The sequence below is a fragment of the Lactuca sativa genome, chromosome 5, assembly GCF_002870075.4.
Source record: "Lactuca sativa cultivar Salinas chromosome 5, Lsat_Salinas_v11, whole genome shotgun sequence".
Taxonomy (NCBI): Eukaryota; Viridiplantae; Streptophyta; class Magnoliopsida; order Asterales; family Asteraceae; genus Lactuca; species Lactuca sativa.
The window spans coordinates 119769341-119777919 of record NC_056627.2 but is presented as its reverse complement, the minus strand read 5'-3'; the positions used below and the strand labels follow the sequence as shown (position 1 = coordinate 119777919).

General features: G+C 37.8%; 1 non-coding gene across 1 annotated transcript; it reads right to left on the bottom strand.

The window, feature by feature from the left end:
* Positions 1-3757: 3757 nt before the first annotated feature.
* On the bottom strand, positions 3758-3864 carry LOC111886687 (small nucleolar RNA R71). Its single transcript, XR_002848527.1, has one exon. It is a non-coding gene; the product is annotated as a small nucleolar RNA R71 (small nucleolar RNA).
* Between the last annotated feature and the right edge of the window lie 4715 nt (positions 3865-8579).

The window sequence follows — 8579 nt, the reverse complement described above, 5'->3', positions numbered from 1 at the left end:
ATTAATAATAACTAGTGTGTGAGCCCGTGGTGAACCACAGGTCACGTTATCGGTGGACGTTTCGTAGTAGTAATAGAGCACTATTGGGTGTTGATGACGAAAATTGAAATCCTAACTTTGGACGAGAAATTGTCTGAAACGTCAAACCGCAGAGTTGAGAGACATTATTCGAAATATAGATGGTGAATACTTATTGAGTTATTTGGTGAAACTTTAAAAGTCATAAAGTTTACTATTGTTAGTTGTGTTGGTTATGATAGATGTATATAGTTGAAGAAAAAAAAGTTACCCATGCAAATCTTTAAAACGCGAAATAACTTTGTTTGTGACGTGAAATCTTGAATGGATTCAAGATCGAAGGATGTCGTAAAGGTATTGCTTTTTCAACGTATAACAAACTTCTATTTTTTACAACATGAACAAAAATGGTTCAATAGATACCAACACTTCTCACACACATGACTATAAACATAAACAATAAACACACTAAAAACTACAAATTGAAAAGTAAATGTCATTAGATATCAAACAAATCTATAGAAACAATAAAAGATTACAAGTGTTTGGAATTTTTTTGTCTGAAGATGACATAGTTTTATTGAATATTTACAGATTATTGTTTATACACATAATGTGTTGAATGTAGTCTATAATATGGATATGAAGTTATAATAAAGAGAGTTTAGGTTAAGCCTAAGTATGTTATGAAAAGATCATATAGTTTCATTGCTTTTTGGCATGTGTTCCTGCGTCTGCATCGTCGTGGTTTCTATATTTCTCTCGTTTGGGACATGATTTTTTTGGTGTATCTGTGAAATGTAAGATGTTCATTATGTGTATGCAATAAATAAACTGCTATAAGTTGTTTTTACCGGTATTTTCCACTTGGAGGCGTTTTCCAGTTTCACGTGATTTAGTAGGGGTGAGGGACTCCATAGTTGTTGTGGTTTGGTGTTCCATTGGTGTTGAAGGTGTAGTTTGTGTTTTTTGTGTTGATAAGATTGTTGGTTGTGGTGTTTTTATGTCACTGAATGTGGTGACTGTGAAATGGATATTTCTAGTCGAAGAAAGTTTTGTGCATTCTACATAGACATTCTTTGTCAACCCTTTACAACGTTTGAGTGGTTCAGGTAAAGTTTTTCTATCTTGACTGGGAAAGCGGTCTATGATTTCTTGTGCAGTTGCATTTAGCAGAGTACAGGTTGCTTCATTAGACATGAAAATTGTTGTGGTATCTGTATTATCTGTAAGTACTACTGAGATTTTATATCCGTGGAAAGAGAAGTGATGTTAAGTGTGATTTATATATATATATATATATATATATATATATATATATATATATATATATATATATATATAAGGTATACATGGGAGAGGGAGTAGTTACAAAAGTTTTGGTTCATATATGGGTGATATTTGCATAATTAGTCATATGTTAGCATACATATTTATTCATTTTTAGCTAATTATGTGCATAATATGGACAAAAGGTACTTAATAATGTTTAAATTTTGTTTTCAATCCAAAAGGCATGCTTGGAAGTAAAAGGGAACAAGGAGAAGCAATTAGAGACCAAAAAATGAAGAATGAGGAACAAAAGCACACTACGTGAGGCTACTCGGTGAGTACCCAAGAATATTCTGGAAGATAAGTCGAGACTCCTGGAAATAGACAGATTGTACCTGTACTCGGCGAGTCCGTGAGTCTACTCGCCGAGTAGCCCCTGTTTTGTGATAATTATAAATATCAAACCTTTATCCGAATTGGAGAGACGTCTGGCGTTTTGGGAGCTGCACCTGCGATTAAAGAACCCTTTGGAGATCTGAGAAACCCTAACCTTCGATCCTTTGAAGAATCAAGGCAATTTAGGTTATACATTCCACTTAATCTTAGAATTTAAGCATGTCTATCCTAGTTGAACTTGTTTTTGAGTTTGTTTTTACTGTGACTATGAACTAAATTCGTTTTGTTTCTGTTTGGGAAGACCAAGTTACTCCTATGGTTTAATTATTACTTTTTGATTGATTGTTTATTGGTGATCTTATTAAATTAAGTTTGTTAAAGAACCTTATGCATTAACCACAACTATTTTCTGTTAATTGGAAGACAATTAAGTTGCATGAACATCTCTTAGTTGTTAACCTCATATGTCTATGTGAACACTTTATCATATGCCTAGGAATAATGAATATGAAACTAGGATTAATAAGAGAATGGGTAAATTAATGTGTGAGCTTGTTTGAGAAACCAACAAACAAGAGGTTAATTGAAACACCAACTTGATTAACAAATTACAAATCTTATTAAATCTAAATAATTGAACTAGGGGATTAATTAGTTTAAACAATTGGCCACTGCTTGAATTGATTAATTGTCTAAGGGTTAGTAGTAATGAACATGAACCTAACCACTATAGTTGGTAACCAATAACAATTGATCAATCATATAAATAACCATAGGAGTGAGTTGGTTGGACCTAAACAGAAACCAGTTATCAAATTTGGTGAATTTGTTACTTGTCTTATTTGTTTAGTTAATTAAGTGTTTAAGTGGTATGTTTAAGTTTCTAGTCTTATAAAACTAGAGAAAAACCCTTTTACTTTTATTACTTGCTTAGTTAAAATTAGTTATTAGTTTAATTTCTGTTCCCTGAGTTCGACACCCTACTTATCCAACTATACCACTAAAAGACAGGTTCACTGCCTTTGTGTGCTTAATTTATTAACTAAAATTAGGAATAAAACCAGTATATTTTACACACATCAAGTTTTTGGCGCCGTTGCCGGGGAACGGTTCCAAAATTAAGTCTAATTCCTAATTTTATCGATCCTTTGTGTGAGTTTTTCTTGCACAAAGTTATTTTTCAGTAATACAGTAAGTAGGTTAGGTTTTAGAAATTATTGGTTTCTTTTTAGAAGGCTATTAATTAGTTTTAATTTTTTGGTTTTAAATAGTCTACTCACCGACTGCATTCGCACCTACTCGGCGAGTATCCTACTGTTTGCCAAACTATTTTTCTTTTTCATTCTATTTCATTTTTTGTTCTTTTTATGCGTTTTTCTTGTTTCTTTTCAGTTGTTTCATGACCCAAGGATCTGATACACCCCTGGTTTCTCCTCTCGAAGACCCGGAATCCGCACTAAGGAGGAATAAAGGAAAAGCCGTTGGAGAATCCGCTTCTTCAAAGAATTATCCACTAAAGAACCTCAAGTCCGTTTTCAGCAAGAAGAAGAGCAGCAAATCAGAAGCATCCAACGCCTCTTTAACAATCGAAGACCCCATTAAATAAGACACCGAATACGAGACAGAGGAAGAAGAAGAACCTACATACGAGCACGAATCCGATTTTGAGGACGATTTAGTTATCACTATGGCTAATGTTGATGAAGTCCCCATGGGGGAATGGAAGAAGAGGATGCATGATGACACTGGCCTGGGACTTGTGTAACCTGCAATTCCCACAACTGCCACCTTTGAGCTTAAGGGTCATATCCTAGCTCTACTTAAAGAAATCCCTTTCACTGGAAAAGATCACGAAGACGCCTACAAGCACTTGGATGAAGTCAATGATGTAGCTAATTATTTCAATGTTCCCAACGTGCCTCGGGAAACTCAGCTACTACGCATGCTTCCGGTTACTTTGAAGGGTGCTGCAAAGGATTGGCTCAAGTCACTACCCCTCGGATCCATCACTACATGGGCCCAGCTGAAAGAAGAGTTCATTGATCAATTCTGCCCACCATCCAAGATATCCAAGCTCAAGAAAGCCATAGCCAACTTTGAACAACAAGCTGGAGAGCCACTATATGAAGCTTAAGAGAGGTATAAGAGCTGGTTAAGGAATTGCCCACATCACGACCTCAATAGTCAGTAAGAAGTCTCCATCTTTTATGATGGAGTAAATGTTACCACAAGGCAATTACTTGACTCGCAAGGTCCACTTACGAAGAAGGCACCTCCAATGATAAAGCGGCTAATTGAAGAATTCTCTAAGCATTCTAGAGAATACCATAATCCAAGAAATGATGTAACAAGGGGGTCCGCCTATGCAACTTCAGAAGACTTATCAGCAGTGATGGCCGTGTTGAAAATCATGGATAGGAGGATGGACAAAATGGACCAAACGATACATGCTATACGGGTGGGGTGTGAAAATTGCAATGGGCCTCATCTTACTAGAGACTGCGACTTGGATGAAAATGGCAACAAGAAGGTGCAAGTTTATTACTCAAGTGGGAACCAATATGATGAAGATTGGCGAAAACCAAAGAAAGAGTGGCTCCCTTATGAAGAGTACAAGAAGGCTAAGGAGGAGAAGTTCAGGCAGAAAGGAAGAGGTTTTTACCAAAAGGAGGAGTCGGCACAAGAAAGAAAACCAAGTTTGGAAGAGATGCTCACCAAATTTGTAGCTGCTTCAGAAAAGAGACATAGTGATCATGATGTTGTAATTCAAGAAACAAGAACCATGCTTAGAAACCAGCAAGCATCTATCCACAACATAGAAACGCAGCTGGGGCAACTTGCTCAACAAATCAACCAAAGATCACCGGGCGAACTTCCGAGTAAAACCGAAAATAACCCACGAGGCGCACACATAAACATAGTCACAACAAGAAGTGGGAAGATAATCACTCCTCTGGCCCCTATTCAGAATGAAGCACCCAGAGAATTGCAGAAGGAGGATGAATAAACTCAAGACCAAAATCAAAATCTTCAATCTGCAGAGCCTACTCACCGAGTCTAGAATATGGACTCGACGAGTCCACTGCCAAACCCGAAAGAGCAGATTCCTGAAAAGCCCTTTCAGCCTCCATTGCCATATCCAGCCCGAACTAAAAGAGAAAAGCAGGAAGAGGAGTACCAGAAGTTTCTTGATCATATCAAAGCTCTTCAAATCAACATACCCTTCATCAAAGCTATCGCACAAATGCCAAAATATGCCAAAATTCCTTAAGGAGCTTCTCACGAATAGAAGAAAGATGGAGGAAGTGAAAAAGGTTGTTCTTAATGATAACTACTCAGCTGCCATGCTAAATAAGCTACCAAAGAAGAAGGGTGACCCGGGGAGCTTGACTTTACCTTGCCAATTTGGTAACTTGGCTACCATTCATGCTTTGGCTGATTTAGGAGCAAGTGTGAACCTCATGCCATATTCATTCTTCAAGAAGCTGGACCTCCCGGAACCAAGGCCAATCCATATGGCGATTCACTTAGCAAACAAGACAGTCACTTTTCTAAGAGGCATATGTGAAGACTTATTGGTCAAGGTGGACAAGTTTGTATTTCCCGCAGATTTCATAATTCTAGACATGGAGGCGGATCCTCAAGTCCCGATCATCCTTGGAAGACCTTTCCTCAACACGGGAAGTGCTATAGTAGACATGAGGGACTCGAAGCTTACTTTACGGGTAGGAGATGATTCAGTCACTTTTGGGGTTGATCAAGCTATGAAGTATGCAAGGAATAGTGATGACATGGCGTTCTCAATTGACATGCTTGATGAATTAATGGAGGAGTGCGAAAGTGAAGATCCCAACAAGTCCACCATTTTTGATGAAGAATTTGATGCTGAAAAAGACTTAATGGAGATCGAGAGGCTGCTGGAAGAAGTTGAGTTTGAAGAATTGATGAAACAATCTGACAGATCAACTCGTCGAGTAGGTCCGACCTACTCACTGAGTCCAAGCGAAGAAAAAATGGAATTCGTGAATTCAGCTACCAACACGCTGAGTCCCTTACCTGCACTCGGCGAGTACAGCCAACAAAACCCATAAACTGAGCTCAAAACATTACCAGAACATTTGGAGTATGCTTTCCATGAAGATGGCCATCAAAAGCCAGTTATCATAGTCTCTGACCTTTCCGAATCTAAAAAAGAAGAACTAGTTCAAGTTTTGAAGAAACGAAAATGGGCCATAGCATGGAGCATTACCGACATCAAGGGAATCAGCCCCTCTTATTGTTCTCACAAGATTAATCTGGAAGAAGGAGCAAAGCCGGTTGTGCAGCACCAAAGAAGATTAAACCCAAATATGCAAGAAGTGATCAAGAAGGAAGTGGTCAAGCTTTTGGATGCGGGGATCATATATTCCATTTCCGACAGTTCGTGGGTGAGTCCGGTCTAAGTGGTGCCCAAGAAAGGAGGGATGATGGTCATAACCAACGAGAAGAATGAGCTTATTCTGACACGAACGGTAACCAATTGGAGAGTGTGCATCAATTATCGAAAGCTAAACGATGTCACTTGTAAAGACCATTTCCCCTTACCTATTATTGATCAAATGTTAGAAAGATTATCGAGCCATAGTTATTATTGCTTTCTAGACGGATTTTCGGGTTATTTCCAAATACCCATAGACCCAATGGACCAAGAAAAGACCATATTTACTTGCCCAAGTGGGACTTTGCTTATCGACGCATGCCCTTTGGGCTATGCAATGCACCCACGACATTTCAAAGGTGCATGACAGCCATATTCCATGACATGGTGGAAATATTCATGGAAGTCTTTATGGACGATTTTTCTGTTTTTGGATCTTCCTTCCATGATTGTCTCACAAATCTTGACTTAATGCTTGCTAGATGCGAAAAAACCGACTTAGTCCTTAATTGGGAGAAATGTCAATTTATGGTCAAGGAGGGTATAGTTTTAGGCCACAAGGTTTCCAAATTGGGAATTGAAGTGGATCGGGCAAAGATTGACATCATTGCCAAATTACCCCCACCACTAATGTGAAGGCATTAGAAGTTTTCTAGGACACGCGGGTTTTTACCGGCGTTTTATAAAAGATTTTTCTAAAATAAGTAGACCTCTAACACAATTGATTTTAAAGGATGCACCATTTAATTTTACTAAAGAGTGTTTAAAGGCATTTGAATTTTTAAAGGAAAAATTGACTAATGCCCCGATCATTATTGCTCCAAATTGGGATTTACCATTTGAAATAATGTGTGATGCTAGTGACTTTGCATTAGGAGTTGTCCTTGGTCAAAGGGTTTATAAGTACTTTCGACCCATCTATTATGCTAGTAAAACATTAAATCCGGCCCAAGAGAATTACACCACCACTGAAAAAGAATTATTAGATGTGGTGTATGCTTTTGATAAATTCCGCCCTTATTTAGTTTTATCTAAAACAGTTGTTTTTACTGACCACCCCGCTATCAAGTATTTGCTTGCCAAGCAGGATGCCAAGCCAAGATTGATACGATGGGTTCTACTTCTCCAAGAGTTTGACATAGAGATACGCGACAAGAAGGGAATAGAGAATGTAGCAGCTGACCACTTGTCAAGACTTGAAAACCCGCAATTGCAAGAAGATAGAGTTGGAGATGACTTCCCAGACGAGTACATTATGGTGACCGTGGGAGAAGAGCCATGGTTTGCAGACATAGCTAATTATTTAGCTAGCAAATACAACCTATAAGATCTTACCAGCCAACAAAAGAAGAAAATCTTTTCTGAAATAAAGTATTACTTTTGGGATGAGCTGTGACAACCTGAAATTTCCATTCTGAACAAACCATATCAATCCAATAGAAGTTAGAAAAGTTACAGTGAAAATTCAGACTTCGAGTATAAGTTTGGCAGTTTTTCAGGATTTACACTTAAGGAGATATTAGGAGAGTGGTTGCACTAGGGTTTTGTGCAACACTGTTATTCCAATACTCTAGGATATTAGAGTTCATTCCAGGAATAAAAATGTTTTCTGCCAAAAATCCCAGGACTATATATAGAAAACTGAACCAAATAGTTTATTAGTTACATTTCCAATTAGAGAAAAGCCAAAATTGTGACAACCCGAAATTTCCATTTGTACGAACAATATCTATTCAATAGAAGCCAATCCAATTTCAGTGATTTTCAGACTTTTCCGAGCAAGTTTGTGTACATTAGGGTTTACACTTTAGGAGATATCAGGAGAGTGGATGCTCCTAGGTTTGTGAAATTTGGACATTTCAAGTTTCATAATGTTACAGTCCAAGTTCGAGAATAAAAATATTTTCTGTCAAGATATTTCAGGACTATAAATAGTTTTCTGAATTAAATTAATTCATTATTCACAATTCCAACTAGAGAAAAGCCATTTTCTCTCTGACGGATCTTCGGGTTTTTATCCCAGATTGTGAGTAACTCTTTCTAGTAGTGTTAGAATACATATTAGATGCTTATAACAAGATTTAGTTGGCTAAATCATTAGATCTAGGAGTTTACTCCCCAAGGTGTTCTTGGGCGGTAAACTCCCGAAACGAAGCCAAAACCGACACTTGTGCTAGGATAAGGCCTTACACCATTAGGTATGCATGTTAGGGACATGAAAACATACACAAATCCACCCAAGATTGGGAGTTTACGGCCCAGAACTCTCTTAGGCCGTAAACTCCATTTCCTAACACTAAATGGTGATTTGAGGACTTAAGGACTTTAAGGCTTGCATCTAGGCTATTTTCCCAAGTAGTATAAGGTCTTAAACACATCAAATGACTCAAACAAAAGTGAGTTTACGGCCCAAGTGAAGCTTAGGCCGTAAACTCCATATAAATGGACATAAACGGTGTTTTCATGACACCTAAAG